Genomic DNA, 24,286 nt, shown 5'->3' with positions numbered 1-24,286 from the left:
GCCAGTCAGTGTCGACTGGCAACTACGCGGAGGAGAGCCTTTTCAGTAGCAGCTCCGACCCTTTGGAACGATCTCCCCATGGAGATTCGTACCCTCACCACCCTCCAGACCTTCCGCACAGCCCTCAAGACCTGGCTATCCCGTCAGGCCTGGGGTTAAAGATTATATTCCATCCCCGCCTGAATGTTGAATGAATGTTGCTTTACTCTTTTAATTATGTATTGTCCTATATGTCTTTGTATGTTTCCCCTTCCTATATAAGTTGTAAGCCGCCCTGAGTCCCCTCAGGGAAAAGGGCGGCCTATAAATAAACCTAACCTAACCTAACCTAACCCTCTCTCTGCTCGGCTCGCTCGCAGCGCCCGATGAGGGGCGAAGCTCCCTCCCCTCCTGTGTGTGAGCGCGCCGACGCATGCCATTTTTCTGGCAGCGCGGCAAGGAGGAGGCTCGGTCCCGGGCCAAGCGGCTCAGCCGTTGGAAGGTTTTTATTTTTTTTGCCCGCTTCCCTTGGGTGCCACTCTCCCTGCAGCCATTTCTCCCTCTTTCTCCTTTTTGTCCTTTCTCCTCCTTTCCCCCCAAAAAGAGAATGAGAGGGAGAAAGAGGAGGTTTTCTGAGCTTGGTGAGCAAGGATCCCCCACACCACCTCCTCTTCCAGAAAGAGGAGGTGTGGGGGAGATGTTGGGATCGCTGCTTTCTGAGCTTGGTAAGCAAGGATCCCCCACCCCACCTCCTCTTCCAGAAAGAGGAGGTGTGGGGGAGATGTTGGGATCGCTGATTTCTGAGCTTGGTGAGCAAGGATCCCACTATCCTACTATTTTATTTTTCTTTATGTACACTGAGAGCATGTTCACCAAAGACAAATTCCTTGTGTGTCCAATCACACTTGGCTAATAAACTATTCTATTCTACTTTACTCTACTCTACTCTATTCATTTCTATTTCAATTCTAACAAGGAGTTTAGCTTCTCTTTCTTGAAAATGTAAGCTAGCATAAGGCATTATAATGCAAGCTAGCCTTAACTTTCAAACAGTTCATTTAGTGACCAAAGTTACAATGGCATTGAAAAAAGTGACTGATGACCATTTTCACACTTAGCGACCATTTTCACACTTAGTGACCGTTGCAGCATCCTCGTGGTCACGTGATCAAAATTTTGATGTTTGGCAACAGATTCGTATTTATGATGGTTTCAGTGTCCTGGGGTCATGTTTGACAAAATGTAAAATTTTAATCAAGCCCCCCACCCCCGGTCAATGGTGTCTCTCTTTACCAATCTGAAAATCTGGTCACCTTATTCTAGGAAGTGTAGAAGGACACGGATGACCATGTTCCATATGTGCAAGTCCAACCACAAGTCATCCATGAGAAAAGGCACTAAATATCTCTGTCTTTATCTCATGCCTCATTTCAAATCAGATTCCTATCTGTAGAACCTTCTGTTGTTGCAGCCTTAGCACTTTCTCAGCAACCTTCCCTGGAAAGGGGAGCTGGTGATAAGATGGAAATTATCCAGGTTATGGAATCCAGGCCTAGCTTCTTATGAAGTAGAAAGATCAGTTGCTTTTTCAGGCTCCTGGAATCTCCTCTTCCAGCAAGATGGGCAACCATAACAATGGAGTTGATCTTTGAAAGCTAAGCAGGGCTACATCTAATTACTACTTGGATTGGATTTGGAGACCATATGGAAATAACAGGTGATGAGAGAAACTGAAAAGTTGCAAAAAAATTGCAGGGTAACTTCCGCATTATTATTACCAAATAAGCTAGATGGATATATTCATGAAGCCATTTCCTGGTTTCTCCCAAGCACAGTGGACTATAAACATTTAATAGGCATATAAGAATCCAGATGTCAACATCCAGATGTTTCCCACGCAGCTGGGAAAGTTCAAGGAAGAAGAATTACATACATTTCAGCAAGATATCTTTAATGTGAGTCTGGGGTAGATATCAAATCTTGAAAAAGTGTAAGAGGAAATTCACAACTCAATTACCATGAATTAATTAGAGCAGAGTGATTTAACATTCAGTTTCCCAGATTTCTCTCCTCCTGGGCTAAGTCGCCTTTTGTGAGATACACTATCAATTGGTGTGCCCACTATCTCTTTACTGTTTATGACTGTCTTCTCTTCCACGGGTTTCCCAGCTTCCTAATAATTTCTCACACCAGGCTCTGAGAAGAAAGGTTATTGTAGAAGAACTAAAAAGCCACTACAAAGAATTCCAGTAATTATTATGAATTGAAAGCAAGTTCAATGTATAGTAAACTTGTGATTTAGCTTTGGCATCTCTTCTTTCCACCCATGCTATGCAATGATAGGTAAGCCTCTCTCTTTTGGCCATGAGATCTGGCTTTGATCATGTTCAGATAGGATATAAGATTGTTCTCTAACTGTGTTGAGAACAATATCTCACAATCACCAGAACATAGCACTGTCTACAACAAACAGTGATGACATCAAACAACATGTATAAATCAAGTAAATGGTACAATTACAAATGTGTGTCATACTGACTGATGGGAGTATGGGAAATGTGTCATTTATGACATGATGTCATCTCACATAGGCCAACAACCATTCCCCTTGCCTACCGTATATACTCGAGTATAGGCCGACCCGAATATAAGCCGAGGCACCTAATTTTACCACAAAAAACTGGAAAAGTTATTGACTCGAGTATAAGCCTAGGGTGGGAAATGCAGCAGCTACCGGTAAATTTCAAAAATAAAAATAGATACCAATAATGTTTTTGAATATTTATTTCAAAGAAAAACAGTAAACTAGCGGTGTATTCAATGAAATACTTCACTCACCTCATGATGCTGATGTCCCGCTGTGATGATGATGTCCCGTGCAGCCGCGGGAGCGATGTCCCGCCTCCTATGACACACGGCACAGTGATTCCTATCATTGGATCACTGTACCAGAGGAGGTGGGACATCGCTATGTGGCTGCTTGCCATAACAAGGAGGAGGTGGGACATCGTTGCAGAGTGGCAGGAGGGGGAGGAAGGGGAATCGTAAGACAGCCCTGCATTACATTAGAACGTGAGGAGGGGGGATGGTGCGGTGCGCGCTGCGCGGCAAACTGACACAGAGGGAGGGGAAACTCACAGGGGTACTGGGCCATTCACGAGTGTCACCCAGCGGCATGGCCCCGCCTCTTTTTCTCCTCCATTTCGGGCAAATTTTTCACTGACTCGAGTATAAGCCGAGGCGGCTTTTTTCAGCCCAAAAAGTGGGCTGAAAAACTAGGCTTATACTCGAGTATATACAGTACTTCATGGCAGCCATGCCCAGAGATGAATTCAATTTGGAGACTATCTTAACCATTTAATTATTATTTATTAGAATTATATTCTACCTTTTGTTTCAGAGGTTCAGTTATAGGGTGACTGCAAAGACATACCATATATGTTATAGTATGGTATATTTTTCTGTTGTTTTTAGATGTGAAGCTTTCTGTCAGCTCAAACAATGGGTAAGTTATGCTGTCTGGAAATTTAAAGATGTTTTCCCTCATGAACTACAATAACGTGACCTTTCTTATAATGTAAAAGTTGCCAATGCAAGATGGAAAGAAGCATGACAATTCCAAAAAAGCAGGTGCATTTTAACTTTCAAAAATCTGCTATCTGAATTTAGAGTGTACAGGTATATTAACACTAGGGTGACCAGACGTCCCGCTTTTGGCGGGACAGGCACGCATTTTCATAATTTTCCCGTGTCCCGCCCGCTTCTCAAAAACCCCCGCTTTATTTTGGCGCTCGCTGGCTTCCCCGCCCATCATCAGCTGCCGCTAGCTCGCTCGTTCCGTTCCCCCATCTATTCTATCTACACTAAAAATCTAAGCCAGCCCAGCCTGCCACTCACTGATTGGCCTGGACTCCAGCCAATCAGTGAGCTGGCTGGGATGGAAAACTTTAAGCACGCACGAGGCGTGCTTAAAATTTTCCATCCCAGTCAGCTCACTGATTGGCTGGAGTCCGCTTAAGCACGCCACGCGAGTCGTGACTCTCACGAGTCTCCATTTCATTTCGCCTTCACCGTTTGTTTTTGCTGCACTGCCCTGGTGAGTAACTTCGGTGCCGTTGGGAATCAGGAGGCTTCGCCACTTCGGGTGGGCGGCGGCGGCCTTTAGCAAGGGAAGGGAAGGCCTTCCCTTGCAAGCTACTCATGAGAGGAACTGGGGGGGGGAACCGGGCAACCTGAGAGAGGGGAAGAAGATCATCCCTCCCCGCAACTCCCCGGATTTTGGAAGCCGTGTGTGTGTGGAAGGCGGGGTTTTTGAGGAAAGCGCTTGGCCGTCCCTGTTAGCCGCAGCCCCAGACAGAGGAGCGGAGCCCGAGCTTTCATCGCCGTCCCCGCCAGTCGCAGCGGGGAAGCCGGCATCAAGTTTTCGGTGACTCCGAGGTGCGCTAACTGAAATGCGGTCTTCCTTCAGTCTCTGCTTGGAGCCTCTGGGATGATCGTTGGTGGGTGGGGGAAGCGAGGGCGCAGCTGAGCTGGGGAGGCAGAGATGAGAAGTGAGGGCTAAATGCAAAGGGCACCGAAGAGAGCAAGCGAAGCATCCCCAAAGCGAAGGACGGGCGGGAAGCGCTTGGCCAGTATGTGAGAAGGCAGGCTGGAAGTGGCTGCGGAAGGGAAAAGAGGCAGCCATGTGTATCGGTTCTCCTTGCGGTAGATAAGGGAGGTTCGTAGCAAGGGTCCGCCGGCAGGTAGGCTTGGGCGGGGCGAAGGCCTCAGGTCGGGGGAGCGAGAATGGGCGGGGAGGAAACGGAGCCGAGCCCAGGGAAAGCAGCGAGACTAGCCACGAGGAAGACACGGTGCCTGCCCTCCAGCTCAATGGATACCTGGCTGGTAAACTCATGGTACAGGCGAGGGTTGGCTGGGTGGGGGTGGCTGCTGCCAAGGCCTCCAGCCTTGCAATCCTGGGCAGGGAAGGCGAAGGTTCGTTCTGGAGCTGCGGATGACCGTTGCACCGGGAGGCCTCCGCCCCGGGGATCCCACGCTCCACCCATTCGGATTATCCCCAAACCCAAAGGAGCCTGGGCGCAGGGGTGCAGGCCAGGGAAGACGGGGTTTGGGGGCTCGGAGGAGGAAGGGGCGATCTCCCCCTCCATTCGTCTGTCCCGCTGCAGAGCTCCTCCCGGGGGAGGTGGAGGTGGTGAGTGCGCTGATCCCCATTTGCAAGGGAAGCGCCGCCGCCCACCCGAAGCCTCCCGATTCCCACCACCGGAGTTACTCACTCACGTGAAGCTGCCCGCCCTTCCCTTTTTCTTTAAACGAGCTTCAGTTTCCGAGGGGGGGGGAAAAAGCTTTATGTGCCAGGATTATTGAGTTCCTCGTCAATTGAGATCCGCCCACGATCAGGGGCAACTGAGGCACCTGCAAAGGCGTCACATCGCCACCACCCATGTTCACGAGGTGCCAGGCATCGCAGGGAACAGAGGAACCCAGCAGACAGATGGGAGACCGGGGGGGGGGGGAAGGAAGCGAACCCGTCCAGGGTAAAAGGAGGGAAAAGCGGAGAGCCTACCCTGGACGGAATCTCTTCTTTCCCGGTGCTTTCCCCAGGCTCGGCCATCTCTGTTTCCTCCCCGCCAAGCCTACCTGCCGGCGGACCCTTGCTACGAACCTCCCTTATCTACCGCAAGGAGAACCGATACACGTGGCTGCCTCTTTTCCCTTCCGCAGCCACTTCCAGCCTGCCTTCTCACATACTGGCCAAGCGCTTCCCGCCCGTCCTTCGCTTTGGGGATGCTTCGCTTGCTCTCTTCGGCGCGCTTTGCATTTAGCCCTCACTTCTCATCTCTGCCTCCCCGGCTCAGCTGCGCCCTCGCTTCCCCCACCCGCCAACGATCATCCCAGAGGCTCCAAGCAGAGACTGAAGGAAGACCGCATTTCAGTTAGCGCACCTCGGAGTCACCGAAAACTCGATGCCGGCTTTCCTGTGTTTTGTTTGTAGTGAAGAATAAACTGACAGTTGGTCGGAGGGAAGGTGGTGGTGGTGGTGGAGGCTGAGTGTCCAAGGAAGCCAACCCAGACGGGCATCGCAGGGCGCAGACGAACCCAGCAGATAGACGGGAGACCGGGGGGTGGGGGAGGAAGAGATCCCGTCCAGGGTAGGCTCTCCGCTTTTCCCTCTTTTTACCCTGGATGGGATCTCTTCCTTCCCTCCTCCCACGGTCTCCTGTCTGTCTGCTGGGTTCCTCTGCGCCCCCCAACTGGCAACGGTCAATTCCAGACCCTCTAACTGGTAAATAGACCTGAGGTCATAAGTGGAATTCCTCCAGCAGGGAGGATTTGAACTTTGGGGTCCAGCGGAGGAGAAAGTAGGCAGAAAGTGAGCAGAATTCCAGAGGGCTGATCCAGACACGGCTGTGGCGCGGAGGGTGGTTCTTGCGCTTCGAGCTAGCCTGCCCGCTTCCTCTTGCCCATCTGCCGCCGAGAACTCAGAGGCGGGCAGCTGCTGAGAAGTCTCGGGCTTGGAGGCGGAGCGCGCTTCCCTCCGGTCTTTTCTTTCTCGGCTCTTGGGCTCCGGCAGTCTCCGGCGCTAGAAACTGGGTGGAGCCCTAGCGTGCAGAACTTCGGGGGGAAATGCGTGGCGGCGGCCAGCTGAAGAGCGAGGCGCGCTTAAGGGCGCTGCAGGCCTGGAGAGCGGGAGGAGCACTGGTGGTTTGTTTTTGGGGTGGGGGGTGCAACGGGGAAGGGGGTGACTGCGCAGAGAGGCTCAGAGGTGGATACACCTGGCAGTCGGTGGGGACGGTGCCGAGAGGGGTTGCGCTGGGAAAGGGCGGCGTGCGGCGGACTGTGCAAGCTCTCTCCCTCCGTTTTGGTGTAAGGACAGCGGTGGCGGGGAGGCATTTTGTTCCGAGAACGGGCTGCTCGGCAAGAGGAAAGGGGGCTCCCTGAGAAGCGAGAGCAGCGAAGAGGTGGTGCAGTCACAGAATTCCCTGACACTCGCTTTTTTTAACCCAGCCTACCTCGTAGGGTTGTTGTTACGGGGCTAGACTAGGAAAGGCAGCCTCTCTCCCGTTTGCGAGAAAAAGTAAGGATGTCCATCTGGTAGAACAACCACCTGTGCAATTTGGTGGTGATCCGCGAACGTTCAAGCCATGTAATGCGTGGGAAGGCATAGAATAAAGTTAGCATACTTGAAGTGAAATAGGCTTTGGTTATGTTTAGGTTGCATTAGCTAAAATGTGCCAATACCATCCTTGTTGGTAAGAATTGTTGTCATGTTAGAAGAATGACTAAGTCTGACAGCCTAATCTACTCTGTATTAAATAAATAAAATGGATGGAAGGAAATGAAAGAATACAGAAAAGGTTGGTGAGGCATTTAGTGGCCTATGGATGAGAATGGTGGCTGTTTAGTAAGAAAATCTGTTTGGAATGTGCATATACATTCATATGTGGCCATAGCAAAATAATAAATAGAAATAAAAAAGCATGATTGATTTTTACTGTTTTTGATGAAAGTGAGAGGATTAGTGAAGGCTTGGTGCAGCAAGGATCCCACTATCTTACTATTTTATTTTTCTTTATGTACACTGAGAGCATATTCACCAAAGACAAATTCCTTGTGTGTCCAATCAGACTTGGCTAATAAACTATTCTATTCTATTTTACTCTACTCTATTCATTTCTATTTCAATTCTAACAAGGAGTTTAGCTTCTCTCTCTTGAAAATGTAAGCTGGCATAAGGCATTATAATGCAAGCCTCAAACAGTTCATTTAGTGACCAAAGTTACAATGGCATTGAAAAAAGTGTCTGATGACCATTTTCACACTTAGCGACCGTTGCAGCATCCTCATGGTCACGTGATCAAAATTTTGATGTTTGGCAACAGATTTGTATTTATGATGGTTTCAGTGTCCTGGGGTCATGTTTGACAAAATATAAAATTTTTAAACAAGCCCCCCCCCCCCCCCCCCCCCGGTCAATGGTGTCCCTCTTTACCAATCTGAAAATCTGGTCACCTTAATTAACACCCAACTCACCTACTTGAAGCAGCTCTCCAAATTTTAATTTTTTAATTTAAATGTTACTTTGTATTTACATCATTATTTGCCTTCCTCTGTGTATATTATGCAAGAAAGGCTTGCTGAATCCACAATGTCCAGGGCTACACTTACCACCTGCTTAGCATTTTCTCACTCAGCTCTTTCTTATAAAAGAAAAGTAAGCAAAAACACTTGCTCAATGTTAAGGCAAGCAAATTTGAAGCTGCAATCAGGAGAGAGGGGAAAGAAAGGGCAATTTGAAAATGTTCTTGCCTTTTGCACATCAATGGGTTAATTCTGAGATGTTTTGCTTTAACTCTTTAGCACATTATTTTAAACTGTAATGTAGAAATTATACTTAGCCATGTGAATAATCCTATTATAAGCCCTGTAAAAGAAAACAAGCAGTGACTATGGAATGAGCCACAAATGAAAGATGGAATACAATTTGTTTACTTCTAGTGCGTTGTCACGCTCAATATGCTTGGTTTACATTGTGGAAAGACAATATTACAGAGTGACTGTTGTGGGATTAGCAGAATCAGCCACCTGAGCCCTACTGACTTATCTCCACCATAGCAACAAAATCTTTACTCTCACTCTCTATCTCTGTTTGTGTATGTTTGTGTGCTCTTAAAATGTGATCTGATTAGAAATTCTTCTAATGTTATCTTAAAACTGTACCTTTATACAGTTTGTGAACAGCTATGAATTGAATAAAACAGAGCTAAGATATTCAAAAGGTAGGGTATCTGTGAATAGACAATATTTCATCATGCATCCTTCCACATTTTTTTTATTTAAAAGACTTTTTAAAAAATCAGAATCTTGCCTGTTTTAGCTCAGAAGGTCAAATCAGTAAAGAAATAACTGCATTTAGCTAGTGAAATTTAAATCCAAAGAGAGCAAGTATATAATTATGTTCTTTCTGTCTCTCACTTGTTTGCTTTATAAAATATAGATGTTGTGCATGAATTAGAGTGAATTTTGTCTCTTCTCTCCCTGGGTATATATAGGTAAACAGACTATAGTGCCAAGGGAGTAAGTGGCTGAATAGTCAATCACATCATAAAGAAAACAGTAGAACTGCAATGATTTTCAGATTGTTAACCATCCTGTCTTTTTCCTGCCTGTCAGTGGGCCATGGCTGACAATAGTTTGAACTGTCAGACTTGTTGTTCTGAAAGTCCAGACCCTGAATTTAGTTTCCTTTGCTTTCTGGGGTAAGAAATGGCCCTAGTACTCAAGGTTAATGATTTCTAAAATGATACTTAAATCGGCATCCTTTTCCTTCAAAATCTCTATTTTCCTCCATGTTATAGATCAGTGTAGGATTATCTACCTGAAAACATAAGAGACTAACTAAAATGTAGCAGGTATTTTGGCCTATGATGGACATAGTTTCCCCTGAGTCATCTGTAAACATTGTCATCTTGACTTAAAGTCAGGCTAGACACCCCTGTTTGCTTGGCTCTGCCTCACTGGTCAATGTTTGCTATATAGTCCCAGGGTGGCATTGGTCCCATCTGTTCATAGTTGGTTGGCAATGAGGGTAAATGCGTGCAGTCATCTGCCAACCTTTGGTGCCTCAGGATGTTTAACAACTAAATTAAGTAACAGCTAAGATGTGTGAACTTTCTGCCAGCTGTGGCCCCATAAGTCAAGTGGATAAAAATCATCCAACCTAAATTAATGTGTTAAGCAGGAGGGGAAAAAAAGTGCTGCTAAATCCAATTAAGAGATATTCCCATAACTCTTATAACCACAAAGGAGAATGTGGGAATGTGGACTCACTCAGGGCTGACAAGAGCCACATCATCTCTGTAAGGGAAGCAGCTAAACTTCAATTGGATAAACACATCCATATGTCATATGAATGATAGCTTAGTGTCTGTCCTAAAAGGGAGAAGACAAAACACCCTCACTTTAACAAGTGAATACAATTTTCCTACAAAGAAGCCATTTTCTTGTATCAGTTTTTAAGGTTGTTTCATAAAGCTGAGGAAAAATCAGCAGTCAGTTTAGCTTTCTGGACAGTCTAGCTCAGTGGTTCCCAAACCTTTTCAGTCCACTGCCCCCTTGGTGCTACAAACTGATCCTCAGTGCCCCCCACCCAGTGGTGGAATTAATTTTTTTTACTACCAGTTCTGTGGGCGTGGCTGGGGGGATCATGTGACTGGGCGGTTTGCACAACGGAAGGAAGATAGTAACAGTAAAATTCAAAACTATAACAATTAATTGCACATTTATTCAAAATCCAATTTAAAAACATTTTTATTTAACGTTAATTCAACAAAATTGTTGAACATGATCCAGTGATACCACGTTTTCAAAGTCATTTATCAAGAACCTTAGTAACTAGTAACTTAGTAAACTCAGTAAAATTTAGTAACTACTTCACTGTTCAGTAAATTCTGTGTAATACAGTACATGCTTGATCATTCACACACACACTGCTGCCATTTTTTTTCTTCAAAATAACAGGATAGTGTGGGGGTAGATATGGAAGAAGACTTTGTTCTGTGGTATCTGCCATTTCAGAAATGCACATTACACTGCCCCACATGATCAGTCTTTCCATATTCCTCAATACATTGGTGCCCAGCAGCTGGTCAAAACCCTAGTAGTACTTATGGAGCTGTAGATGATACTATGGCAAAATACAAGCCTTGCAGCTCAGGTATACTTATACAACATAAGAGTGATGCCAGTATCCAGATTTATCTGTAACAAAGGTCTCACTGTGCATAAATATCAAGATAGGAAGGGCACTTTATTAAAAAAACTGCAGTGTTTTGACTCCATTTGGTTATAAAACATCTTGTTTGGCATACTGGAACATTTGGACAGCATTTTCTTCTAATATGGGACGTTGTTCTATCATAATTTTGTTTTGTTTTGCTTTGCTTTTTCCTGTATGTGACAATATCCAACTGTAAACAGTATTTAGACCACTTTTTTAATATATGTTGGAAATGTTTATCCCTTTTCCACAATATCCCGTATATTTCAGCCTTCAATAAGATTACTTTGCAACTCAAAGTTTGAGAAACCACCCAAGTGCCCTTCCTCCCACTCCTCGCTTTTTAAGGCTACCTCTATGAATGGAGGGAGGAGGCAGAGGGGGGCTAGCCTCTCCCCCGCCCTGCTGCCGTATGTTTACCTGTGTTGCATTTCTAAGGTGGGAGGGATAGAGGTAGGCGAGAGTGGCGCGCCCGTGTGGAGTGGGTGCAAGAGGGATTGGGGGGACTCCATTGCACAGGCGGGCCATGGCGCAATCCTTGCAGAGGCGGCTCGTAGTGCAGCCCCTGAAAGAGAATTAGAAGTAAAGCCGTTTATAAAAGCGCAAGAGGCAGGCAGGCAGGTAGGCGAGCGCTCTTGTGCAGTGACATCGGACTCGCTGCGTAATGCAGCGCCAATTCCCAATCCCTGAAATGCAGGCCCAAGGACAGCCCCCTTCAGTCCCGCATCTCTTCTCCGTGCACAGCACATGCAGAGTCATATCAGAGGAGAAATGCAGGCAAAAGGCTCTTCTCTTCTTTCTCTGCCCCTGCTTTGCCCGCCCCTGGCCTGACATGCTTGTATGCTTCCTGAATGAGCGAGCGAGTGAAAAATCCTTCCAGTCTTTGGGACGTTAGACTGAATTTCACCCCTGCCGGAAGTGCTCAGCTGACTGATGGCCAACAGAACCCCAAGCAGAATTGCGCCCTGCGAGGGGACCACCTCCAGCACTCCTCTGCCACCTCCCTTGCCTCTTAGCGCCCCCTGCCACCCCCTTGCCTCTTAGCGCCCCCCTGGCCACCTCCTTTGCCTCTTAGAGCCCCCCTAAGTCATCTCACCGCCCCCCAGGGGGCAGTACCACCCACTTTGGGAACCACTGGTCTAGCTCTTCATATAAGCTTTCAAACATAAGGTTGTCACACTCACAGATAATATTTAAAATATTTAAAATAAAAACTTCAAGATGTGAAGATGCCTACAGTCTCTGAATATTGCAATGAAATTTGTTTTGTGGATGGCAAATGATGTGCTTTAGCATGCTGAAGCAAATGAAATACTTGTTTTCTAAAGCTGGAAGAAGTCACTTCATTTCTTCCTCCCCTGAGAGATCATACCAGAATGATTTCTGTGATAAGGAAAGTGTGCAGTCAAATGGGGCACGTACAGTCTAGCAGTTGTGTGGCTTCGAGGGATGGAAGACAGTATTGTGTAGTGAGCTTCAGTAGGCAAGAACAGACCAGAATAGATACAACAGCATTTATTGACTTAAAACTGGAACTGAGGAACTGCAGGCAAATCCCTGTAACTTTTACTCTGGGCCCATAGGGCCTTAACCAGAGATGGTATTCTGCTGGTTCACACCAGTTCGGGTGAACCAGTAATGGTGGCGACCGGAGGTTCCGACCATCTGCCCAGACATCATTACGCATGCTCTGCGCATGCTCCTGGTTCTGAACCCATAGTGAAGGTAAGAGGATTTCATGCCTGGCCTTAACCAATCATAATACTTGAAAAAGCCTGCCCAAATATGAATGTTCTAAGTTTCCCTCCAAAATAGTTGAAGTTAACAGTGTCATCTAAAGGGTAGTTTCACTTTAGCAGGGCTTAACACAACTTATATATTCAATACATAACAGAAAGCATTTTGATCATTTGGGGAAAGGGTGGTGGTCTTTAAGTGGCACAATAGATCCCATAATTTTTTTTTTGAAGTCTCAAGGCATTCACTTCATTCTTTTCAAAATACCCTGGGTTTGGAGGGCATTTTTTTTTCAAAATGCCACACGGCAACAGGTATGGTCTTAACTGGTCTTCATCTTGTGAGAAATGAGATGGACTGATGAATGCCAATGCTAATGCTTCCATTCTCTGGATTAACAAATGACAGTTTAGGAAAATGTAGGAGAGTTCCACTAACGGTCAAAGAAGATTAGCTGTTTAAGGAGCACCGATGGGATACAGGAAGGGTCTATGATGATCAAGGAACTGAGGTAATAGCCAGTGCCAGCTGAAGTTTTGGGCCTGTTCCAGGCATGATTAAATGCATGATGGCAAATTCCAATGGAAAAAATCCTAACAATAACAGTAGTTTGACAATGGAACTGATTGTTCAGACATAAAAACTCTCTGGGTTTGTTCAAACAGAGGGTAAAGAGCCTTCTATCAGGGACAGTTTAATTTAGGTTCCTGCACTGAGAATAGAATTGTATTCAATAACCCAAAAGGCCCTTTCCAGCCAGAAACTTACAAAAATCTTCAATCTTTATTCTTGGATCAAAAAATATCTCAACAGTTTTTTGTTTGTTTGCTTTGCTTATATCATCAGTCTTAATATACATGTGATGATGCTATGAAAGAAAACACGGGGAAAAAACACTGGAGTACAAAAATAGAATTATCTTCAAGGTTTTAAAATGTTTTATTGAAGTCTTTCAGTTGTGTACGAAATAACTGGGCCACTTTATGCTTCACAAACCTTTTTAACCCAAAGAAATTAGAATGTATTTTCTAAATTTGTTCCAACTATTCAACCATGATTACTGGTATCAAGATGTTTATAGGATGCTTCTTGTTCAATTAAAAACACTCCCTCAAATCATAGTTAAAACCAATGCTACATATACTGTAGAAGCATGGTTTTAATTGAAAACCATCTTTGTTTTGACACATTTTTTCTGCATTGTACAAACATATATTTTTGAATGATTCATCATCAATTGAAAGATTTCTGGCTGCATAAACACACACACACACACACACATACACACACGCATCTCAGGGAGATTACTTTTTAAGTATCCTTTGGGAAAGTGTTTGGAATAGATCTCTATAAGAGGTCATGATCAAAGGCAGGTTGCTGCTGACATTACTGCCAGTTCAATGCGTGCAAAATTTTCACATAAATAGGTCTGTGCATGCATAAAATGTTAACAAATGAAAAAAAAATTAAATGTATGCAATGAAAATTGTTCTGTGCATGTGCAGAACTGAAAATCAAGATGGCACCGCTGTATGAGAACCGGTTCAGAGGAGTGGCAGGCGTGGGTCACTGCTGGTTCCAGGCTGCCAAACCATTACTGGTTCGGCTGAACCGGTAGGAATCCATCATTGGTCTTGATGGTCAAAATCTCAAAAGTGCAGTGTGATTTTACAGAGTAGAAAGCAAGTACAGAGAGATTTTTGTTCTTTTCAGCAACTTAGTGAGAAGCATATGATTGTGAAAAAGTGTACTGCATTCTAGTTGATGTAGAGAAAACATTGGATAAAGTGAATAGGTTTTCATTGTGGAAAATCAATTATGGATTGATGACTGAATGTGACAAAAGTAATATATGCTGAAAATAATATGCAATTGCTATGTATAAGAATAAACAGAATGCATAATAAATGACTCAACAGTTAGGGAAAAAATCAAGGATATATGAGCTGTTTAATGTGCTTTAATTGTATAAGAAATGTAATCATGTTCTTGGTTGAGATCCTGAGTAACATATAATTAATATTAATTTATATGACACAAAAAGGTATATAGATCTGAAGAATTTTATATCAAGGACCAATAATTATATTTGGTAGTAATGTATAAATGGTGGAGCTATAAAATTATGTATGTAGGTAGAATGTTTATTGGATTGACCAATATTACAATAACCAGAGCCCAACAGAAAATTTGTAGATGGTCTGTTGCCTGTTGTGAGGAATGAGTGTTAAAAAGGAGAAAATGGTTGTGTCTCAGAGAAAACCAAAAATAACTGTTGAGCTGCTCTCCCAGTGGCTTAGTGAGAAGAGCCTCGAGCTCAACCCTGGCAAGACTCTAACAAGTTGTAAAGCTCTTCTTTTCATATTAAAATCTGTCTGGAGGGTGTGGGGGTGCATTCCCAAATCAAAGTTCATGCACAATTTGTGGATCCTCTTGAACTCACAACCCTTAGTCAAAGAGCAGGTGGTAGCTTTGGCTTTATACAGTTTATCTATTCTATTAGTGACTCATGCTTAGGTTTCAAGGATTGCCTCTGAAAAGTGCTTGAAAGCTGTTATCTGTATTTGGTATGGAGAGTTTGGGGCGTTTGATGTTATTTTTTTATAGAACACCACTCGCCCATGACTTACAATGGTGCCAATAGGCTTCTGGATGTAATTCAAGTACTAGTTATCACCTAAATAAATGGCATAGGTTAGGATATTTGCAGTGCTGCCTTTCTCCCATTGTCTCTGTTTAGCTCACAAAATGTAGCAGAGAGCGATATTCTGGGCCTCTCAAACAATGTCACTTTTTGGATCTGGAGTTGTGTGTTGCACCAGCTGTGCTGTGGAGTAACACTCCCTGCATATCCAGAGGGACTCTGTTAGTCTTTTACAAGTTGTTTAAGATCTGGCTGTTGCCCTAGACATTTGTTTTATCCTTGCCATGGTTTGTATGCTGCGATGGGTATCATAGGTTGTATGCTGTCACCCGTGTTTGAATTTTTGAATACTACTGAGAGTTAGTGCTATGACATGGACAACTATGTAATTAATTTAAATTAAAAACAAAAACAAAAAATCAAGAGAAAACCTACTCTCAGGTAGCTTAGAGTTTAATCTATTTTGATGCAGTTTTTGACAGTGGATAAGTTTACCTATAAAAATGAGCAAATACATCAGCAGCTGAAGGAAAATGATTTGTCCAAACAGAGCAGTTTACCCTAACCACTGCTATATGTACTTTAATTCATTATGTAAATGTAAAAGTGTGTGTGTGTGTGTGTGTGTGTGTGTGTGTGTGTGAGAGAGAGAGAGAGAGAGAGAGAGAGAGAGAGAGAGAGAGAGAGATCAAGGACTCTCCATTTTTCTTAACCCTACTCTTATATCTTTAACAACAGCATCCATAGAAATTAACCAATTGTATTTATTCCATTCTAGGAATAAATAAAGCACACAAACACAATCAGAAAAATAGAGTTGTAGCAGATGTAGAATTAAAAATGCATAAATGCAAATGTGTTCATTATTACTAAATTACACAGTTTGGAAAATGGAGTACAAGAGTCAAGTGATTGGCATAAAAGTGATTAATTTCTAAAACAAACCCCACAGTCTTTCATCTGTTCAGAGGAGAGAGTGCCCTGATGAATCCAGAAGATAAATTCCTGAATAGAGTTATGAAAACAATGCTGCAGCCCTTTGAGTAGTATTCAAATTTGGTTATTTTTTTTAAATATATATATAGAGTTTTCATTTTAGTTTCATATGGATATAGAAACAGCTAATCTGGATGTTCTTTTCTGACCATTAACAGGAAAAAACATTGGCGCTAAAGATCTTGTATAATTGCTGTGTATTTCTTCTAAGAAATCATCTGAACATCTTGATCTCCACAATCTGCAATTCAGATTTAATAGCAATCTGCAGAATGATCAAGACAGTACCAAAGATCACTGGGGATTTCAGAGTTCAATACCATCCTATGCTATGGAAAAATTCTTATAAAAGAATTCTTATAAATAGTTGGGTAACAAAGCAGAACTCAAATGTACAGTAAAGGTTCTACATTTAAGCAAGAAAAACAAAATGCACAGATACAGTATAGGTGGTATCTTGCTCAATAGTAGTAACTGTGAGAGGGATCTTGGAGTCCTAGTGGACAACCATTTAAATATGAGCCAACAGTGTGCAGCAGCTGTCAAAAAAGCCAACACAGTTCTAGGCTACATAAACAGAGGGATAGAATCAAGATCACGTGAAGCGTTAATACCACTTTATAATGCCTTGGTAAGGCCATACTTGGAATACTGCATTCAATTTTGGTCGCTACAATGTAGAAAAGAGGTGTAGACTCTAGAAATAGTGCAGAGAATAGAAACAAAGATGATTAGGGGACTGGAGACTAAAACATATGAAGAACGGTTGCAGGAACTGGGTATGTCTAGTTTAATGAAAAGAAGGACTAGGGGAGACATGATAGCAGTGTTCCAATATCTCAGGGGTTGCCACAAAGAAGAGGGAGTCAAACTATTCTCCAAGGCACCTGAGGGTAGAACGAGAAGCAATGGATGGAAACTAATCAAGGAGAGAAGCAACTTAGAACTGAGGAGAAATTTCCTGATAGTTAGAACAATTAATCAGTGGAACAGCTTGCCTCCAGAAGTTGTGAATGCCCCAACACTGGAAGTCTTTAAGAAGATGTTTGATAGCCATTTGTCTGAAATGGTTTCCTGCCTAGGCAGAGGGTTGGACTAGAAGACCTCCAACTCTGTTATTGCATTGTATTGTACAAAAAGAGAAAAATTGGAATTCACAGTAAGCAAGCAAGATGCAATAACAATTCTGTTATGCTTTCCTGAATAGTATCTTTCTAAGCCCATAATCATGGATATAAAATCACACCTAGAATATGTAACCCACAGTAAAGGCACACCATTAAAATGCATCTCAGGTCTTAACATGAGATGAAATTCATGAAATTCAATCTAAGAGCTTTCTGTAAAATAAATTGGGATTAATTTCATAATCATGAAATAAAGCCTATTTCTGAACACCTCCATACTGCAATTCGCTTTAATGTTTAAGCTATTCAGGTAATTCATCTTTGAAAATATTCCAAAAACATGGAAATGGCTTTTCCTATAGATTAATTTTTAAAATGTTAATTGCTATATTGAAATAAAATATAGGAGAGCATGCAAAACAACTCCATACCACATATAACCATTTGGAAATCATTCTGGGCTGTCATCAACAGGACTTACCTACAATTTAAATGTGAAATGAAGCAGATGTTATTCAGGATAGACTGTAGCTGTGGCTTACCAAACTAACAATGAGTTAGTTAGATAATTCATCATAGAGGATTAGTAGATACAAAATGTTTTGCAATGAATATCACATGAGTTTGACAATATAGCTGACAGGTTTAACATAATACATTCTGAACAAAGTGTGAGAGAGATTAAAATCAGAAAGTCTACATATTATACTTGGTCATTTGGAATATTTGCATTTATGATGTGTTGCATTTGAAGGATGATGCTGTGATTAGCTCAGACCCAAAAGAAGAAAAAGGGCCCTGGTGGAAAGCATAGCAACAGAACCTACAATAACTCTCCCTCCTCCATCCCACCCTTGACTGGAGAGTAAGCATTTGGTTTGGACCTAAAATGGATCTTCTACTATTATCTTTATGAACTCCTTTGTTCAAGCTCCTTAACTGACTCTTTAGCCTCTGATTCCTAAAGTAAAACAGAGAGTAAAGCAGAGCAATTCTAGGTTATTTGGAAGCAACTGTTTTCTTGAGAGTGGCTGCTATGCCAAATGCTAAAGAATACCAGCTGAATTGGGTCCAAGTGTAAAACCCCGTGTGGACAGTTCTCTACTTGTAAAAAAAACCCCAACATTTGTGACAGCCTACCTTGCTTACCTGCATTTCTTAACCCTCCACTGCATTTCAACTAAACTTTCTGCTGATGACAATGAGAATAATTAACTAGCTTGGGTTCAGATGTTACAGGTGCTTCATCCTTAGAGGTTTTTAAGAAAAGACTGGACAGCCACCTGTCTGAAATGGTATAAGACCGGGGTTCCTAACCTGTGGTCTGTGGACCAGCACCGGGCTACGGCATGCCAGAAACCAGGCCATACAAACAAGCAAAGCCCCATCTGTGGGATGCAGGCAGTATGCAAAACCATGCCCCCTCCAAGCCATGGAAAAACCTCTCTCCATGGAACCAGTCCCTGGTGCCCAAAAGGTGGGGGCCCCTGGTATAGGGTCTCCCGCTTGAGCAGGGAGTTGGACTAGAAGACCTCCAAGGTCCCTTACAGCTCTATTCTGATTGATATGGTATTGTACTTTCAGCCTGGACAGGATCATACTTGTGGGGACTTAGTGATTTTGTGAGGACTGTGTTATGTATTCTCAATCTTGGCCTCTTGTCTTTTTTGTAAGTGTGAGCTAGAACAAAGAAGGGATCTTTTTATTTCATGAGCATGTGGGAAGGCTGCTATCATTCAGATGGTGGTAAAGCCTCAATATTTTTTCCTCATGTGATGCTGCACTACCAATTTCCTTTCCAGAGCAGTTCCTTGCCATTTGGATGCTTCTGGTGACAGATTTTCTCATTGGCTGAAAGAGCAGAACCAAAACCTGTTTAATTCTCCTACTTGCTTTTCAAATAGTTCAAAAATGCACCAATGATTTATCTTTGGCTCTACTTATTGTGTGCTGCAGATCACTGGGGGGTTTTATTTTTTATTTTCTTAATGGAAGCTGACTGCTGATCCAAATCAAATACTGATTAATGTCTGTTGGCTTCCCTTCATAAAGGCCATGGAACATTCATCTGTTTTAAGGCTGTAAAGGCTTCAAGATAATTACAACATTCATAGTAGGCTAATGCCCTTATTGATCAATCCAAGGTCACCAAGGAGTGGAGGACCTTTTCAATTCCCTACCACCTTTAATATGGCAAAATGATAATCAAAGGGGGTGGAAAGGAGAAGGGGTTAGCAGAGTCTGAAGCTTTGGGTTTGCTTTGATCTCCTCTGTTCAAATTAGACAATCTAGCTTTTATTTGGATCCATATTCACTTTAGAGCAATGCATACAGGTGGACAGGAGAAGGAGACTGTTTCTATTATTAAATTAAATAGAAGCTAATTTTAGATTATGAACAAGATACAAAAAGGTCAATAAAATCAATTTGACACAGTGACTGGAAATGATTTATTCTCAGAGAATGAATTTGACTTCATGAGTTAAGATAGAGATCCATAAGACTAAGAACATTTCTGACACCACTGGTCCCTCAATTTTATTTCTTTTTAAATAAATAGTAAGAGAAATAAACTTTTAAATAATTAAAATGCTGCTTTTTATTACTTACTTTGAAAATATGGCTTCCGAAATTTAAATTATTTCTTTCTGCTCTTCTCTGCAAGTAACGTTTTAAGATGACAGCAAAAAATAATCGGTAAATAAATAAAAGATCAGTAAATAAATAAACTTTAAGATTATTTGAGACATTTGAGATTGCTGCTGCTACAGTAAGCAGATGAGATGGTTTATGGGGAGTGAAAAGTAGAAAAGAGTATGAAACAATTCAGGAAAATTTGCTTGAATGACAACAGGAGGACAGAACAACTCTAAGAAGCAAGAGCAGTGAATACAGACTAAAAGAGATTTGAAGTAAAAGAAATAAGGAAGCCCTAAGAGACTGTTCAGAATGACAGGAGAATATAGAATGTGATGCAGCCACATGTGGCACCATACAAAGAGTTTGACTGACTCAGGAATGTCTGCACAGTTGGTCAATGAAGTCAAGATTGCCATGCACATAAAACCTGTTTCTCCCACCACTTCCTTTTGCCTTACTGTGTTTAGCCTGGACATGTAACTGAATGAGGACCATGAGAAAAGAGAAATTTGGAAGATCAACTTCAGCTTGGGAGATTTAACTAAAATGCTTTCAAATCCAATCTCTTTTTACATCCCTAAAGTAAATAATGAAGTATATAGCTAAGCTAATGATGAGCTATTTCAAATTCCAGAAAAAACTACAAAAAAAAAAAAAAAACCTCATGGAGAAAAGAGGAGAAAAAGAGAGAATTAATCTCCTTTTCAAGACCTCTGTTGATGACCACATTTAAACAGATGGCTCTGTTGATGTTGTTCCTTAGTTACAGTCATGTTGATAGGGACACTATAGAGAACATTATCCACATTTGTTATCTGGGAGCATCCTCAGCTTCAAGAACATACCAATGAAAATGATTTGATAACATTTTCAATAATAAATATTGTTTTGATAATATGTGAGTTGCTAATAAGTATAATGCTCCCCCCACAGATAATTCAACAATATAATGCAGTCCCGTGTTTCTATTATATGACCATTTTATGGCTTTCCCTAATATAATTTCCTGCCATACAGTATCACATTTCCAGAAAAGGAAGACCAAAATGACATACACAAAAGTCAATACTTTTAAAAAAGGATTTGGGCCTGAAGAGCAAGATAAGTAATGGAGAGTGTCATGGTTCTTGTTGGTTCACAGTAAGGGAAGATTCTCCTAAAATCCCTTTTCAAAAGAACTGTCCACTCTCGCTAACTAAACTTCAGCACATAAGTTAATAATGCTTTGACATTTGGTTTAGGCATCTATTCCTGCCTTTGGATCATCAGAAACTCTTTTATGGCAAGAGCTTTCCCCAAATCTGGCTTCAAAGACTGAACATACAAACAAGCAAGGTTTGAAAAATACTTCAGTTGCATGTGTTTATGAATGGCGTGATCTTACTAGACAGAGGTTTCACCGAAGTGCAAACATGTTTTGACTTTGCCATTCTGAGGGGGGGAGGGATAATTGCTATACTTTATGAAATACAGAATCCTTTTTATTACAGGACTCAGTAGTATTTCTTTCTCCATTAAAATCTCTCTAACTTAGGCTATTTTTTGCTAAACAAATATAATGCTGCTTAAAAATAACAGGGCTGCATCCCTATCCAACCAGAAAAGAAAGCCGTGATTTTCACAACAAGCACAAAGCAGATGGGATCATTTGATTCCATAAAAAGTATAGCTTCTGGCAATTTCAAGAAAAAGAAAGGCAGTCAGATATGGTTGCTACAGAAAATAACATGTTTTTATACTCCACAAGCAATCACAGATACTGTTGATTGCTTAGACTAACTTTTCTAAACTGATAGCTTTTTACATTTGCTGGATCATCTCTCACCTACTCTCCGACTAACAAATCCCAAATCATTGTCTCAGTAAATTAAAAATTAGGATCACAAGAGATGCAGGACAAGTTAAAATAATAATGTTCAAGTTTGGCATAAACTGTAGAATTAAGGAACATCAAGGAAAGGAATATTAAGATGGGAAAAAACTTGCAGATTTTCCATCATGTTAAGTGCTATTTTTTAAATAGAGCAAATTAACTATATGTGGTAGGAGCCCACCTTCTGACAGAATTACATTCGGGCATGATTTTTTGTCATTAGGTCTTCATGCTGGGAAAGGCTGCTCCTACTGAGTCAGAAGCTTTTTAAAAAATATATAGCAGTCAAACTAATACATAATTTTCCATTCCTAAATAGCCCCTGAATCACATGCGTATCTCTGTAGTAGATGCGGAATGAGTTGAAATAAACAAAAAGATGGACGACTTTCAAATTTCTCCTGTATTTTGAGTTGCCTGAAATCCCAATGAATCATCACTAGCTATACCAATAAAGATATCAATATCTATGATTCAGGACTCCGGTATAGTAGAACTTTCCTAACTATATCCCTACTATAAGGTTCTATATACAACCTTACCTAATCAGGTAATGTATTTTTCATCCAGCAGTTGCATTCTGCTCACATTAATTCATGTTTCAGGCTGTTTGCTACATATTTCTAGTATGTTTCTAGTTCACTTCTTGCTACACATTCTTAGCAGGATTTTTAGTAGCTGCGTGTACATTAATAAAGGAAAAGGGCCGAGTGGTTTTGCTGGTAGCCAGGCAGCTAAATGATGCTTAGAGGAATGTAACAGAGTGAAACCCCAAGACCACTTCATTCTGTCATCCAGATAACAACTGTAGATCAAACCTAATGGTTAAATAAGCAGAGCATTGCTTGGAAGATGAGGATGTCATAATAAAGCCTGCTCTTTCAGTGTGTGTGGTGGATGATATACAGTAAGATGAGTTCCAAACGGCCTGGAGATTTTGGAATTTGCTTTTTATAAATAATGCTTTATAAGCAAGCAATATTTATCCATTTGCTGATATTTGCTAGATTAAAATCTTACACACTGACATTTTTGAATTAAAATATATAAAACTAAAATTGGACTTAAGGAAAATGTAAAGTACATCATGTATAGAGCTAGTTTGGTCTAGTGATTGAGGCACAAGGCTAAAAACCAGGAGACTATGAGTTCTCTTCCTGTCTCAGGCATGAAAGCTGGCTGGCTGGCTTTGGAGGAAGAGGAAGAAGAAATATGTTTGCCATCTTGAGTTATCAATAAATAAATAAATCAGAATCAGATATTGTGAAGCTTTAGAGGCTTATGCTTAAGCAAATGTCTTTATCTGGTTTATCCACAAATTGGTTGAACCTTCATACCTCCAAGCTTCTGTTAGCCCATTTAGAATAAGTAAGAGTTCTATGGCACCTTAAATGCTAAGATAAATTTTTACATTTATTATTGGAAGGTAGGATCTTATAGAGGAAGATATTTTGTCAATCCCCATTGATATAGGGAAGCTCAATCAGCAGGAAAATATCATTGAAACACATGATACATGAAGTTTCTAATAGTGAAATGCTACACATGGGCTTCCTGGCATGATCCAATTAAAGTCCTCTTTCCAGCTAAGGAAAATTCCCTCCTACTGTAACCAACAGGAAAGGAAAAGATGGGAACCAATTATGGAAGGAATCTCTTCCATTTAAACCAGCTTTTAAGTTTTAAAGACAAATCTCAGTTTTGGAAGCCTGTTGTCTTATCATTAGGCACTAGGATACATCTAGTATCTGGCACAAATATGTAGATTTAACAAGAGATAAATTGAAAAAAATATTTTGTAAAGAACAGCACTCCAAAGATATTAAACGTAAAGAGGTAAACATATCTTATTCTTGGAATAAAGTGATAACAGATGTGTGGACATCATGGTTGATAAATTATTTTCAACAAACAAGAGCTTTCAGGTCAGAAAAGCAAAATGAGAAGGAGCTCAAGGTGGAGAGGGACACTTTCTTTCTCATTTTAATACACTTAATCTTCAAAACTGACGGACAACCTGTACAGTTTATGACCTCCCATGCCAAATGTATATAGTGACCAAAGATTGCTCCCTTTCTCTGTCTAGACCTAACCATCACCCCTTCCCCAGTGCTTAGAAGTTCTGGGCACCAAACCCAGAAGTTTTCCTAGCTTTTGGTTGATCTCCTTCAAACCCTGATGGAGTCTTCAGCTTGGCAGATCACAAGAAGTGCAAGTCTGGTTTAAGAAGGACTGAAATAAACAGGCAATCGATGGATGAAAGGCAATTTGGCACTAGAGCCCTTTTCACCACTCCGCTACACAAAAGCCGCCTCATCACAAAATGCCTCTTCCCGCAAACTCCTTCCACAGCCACTGCCCACATTTCCAGTTGCCCTCTGCAGGAGGGCTTAACAAGACACCACACGCACACACAAAAAAAGGGGGACACCCGCACTTCTCAGAAACCTGCACTCCCCTGGCTTTTCAACCTTAGCCAGGAGAGGAAGACAGACTCTGCTCTTCTCGTATCC

At 41.9% G+C, this 24,286-nt stretch overlaps 1 protein-coding gene across 1 annotated transcript in view; it reads right to left on the bottom strand.

Annotated features, from left to right (window-relative positions):
* CNTN2 (contactin 2) overlaps nucleotides 1-24,286 on the bottom strand; it is a 58,348-nt gene that overhangs the window by 33,444 nt on the left and 618 nt on the right. The window lies entirely within an intron of this gene.

This window comes from Thamnophis sirtalis, unplaced genomic scaffold, assembly GCF_051295495.1.
Source record: "Thamnophis sirtalis isolate CommonGarterSnake01/CBP01778 unplaced genomic scaffold, rThaSir2_p1.2 scaffold_7, whole genome shotgun sequence".
NCBI lineage: Eukaryota > Metazoa > Chordata > Lepidosauria > Squamata > Natricidae > Thamnophis > Thamnophis sirtalis.
This window is presented reverse-complemented; position numbering and strand designations above follow the sequence as displayed.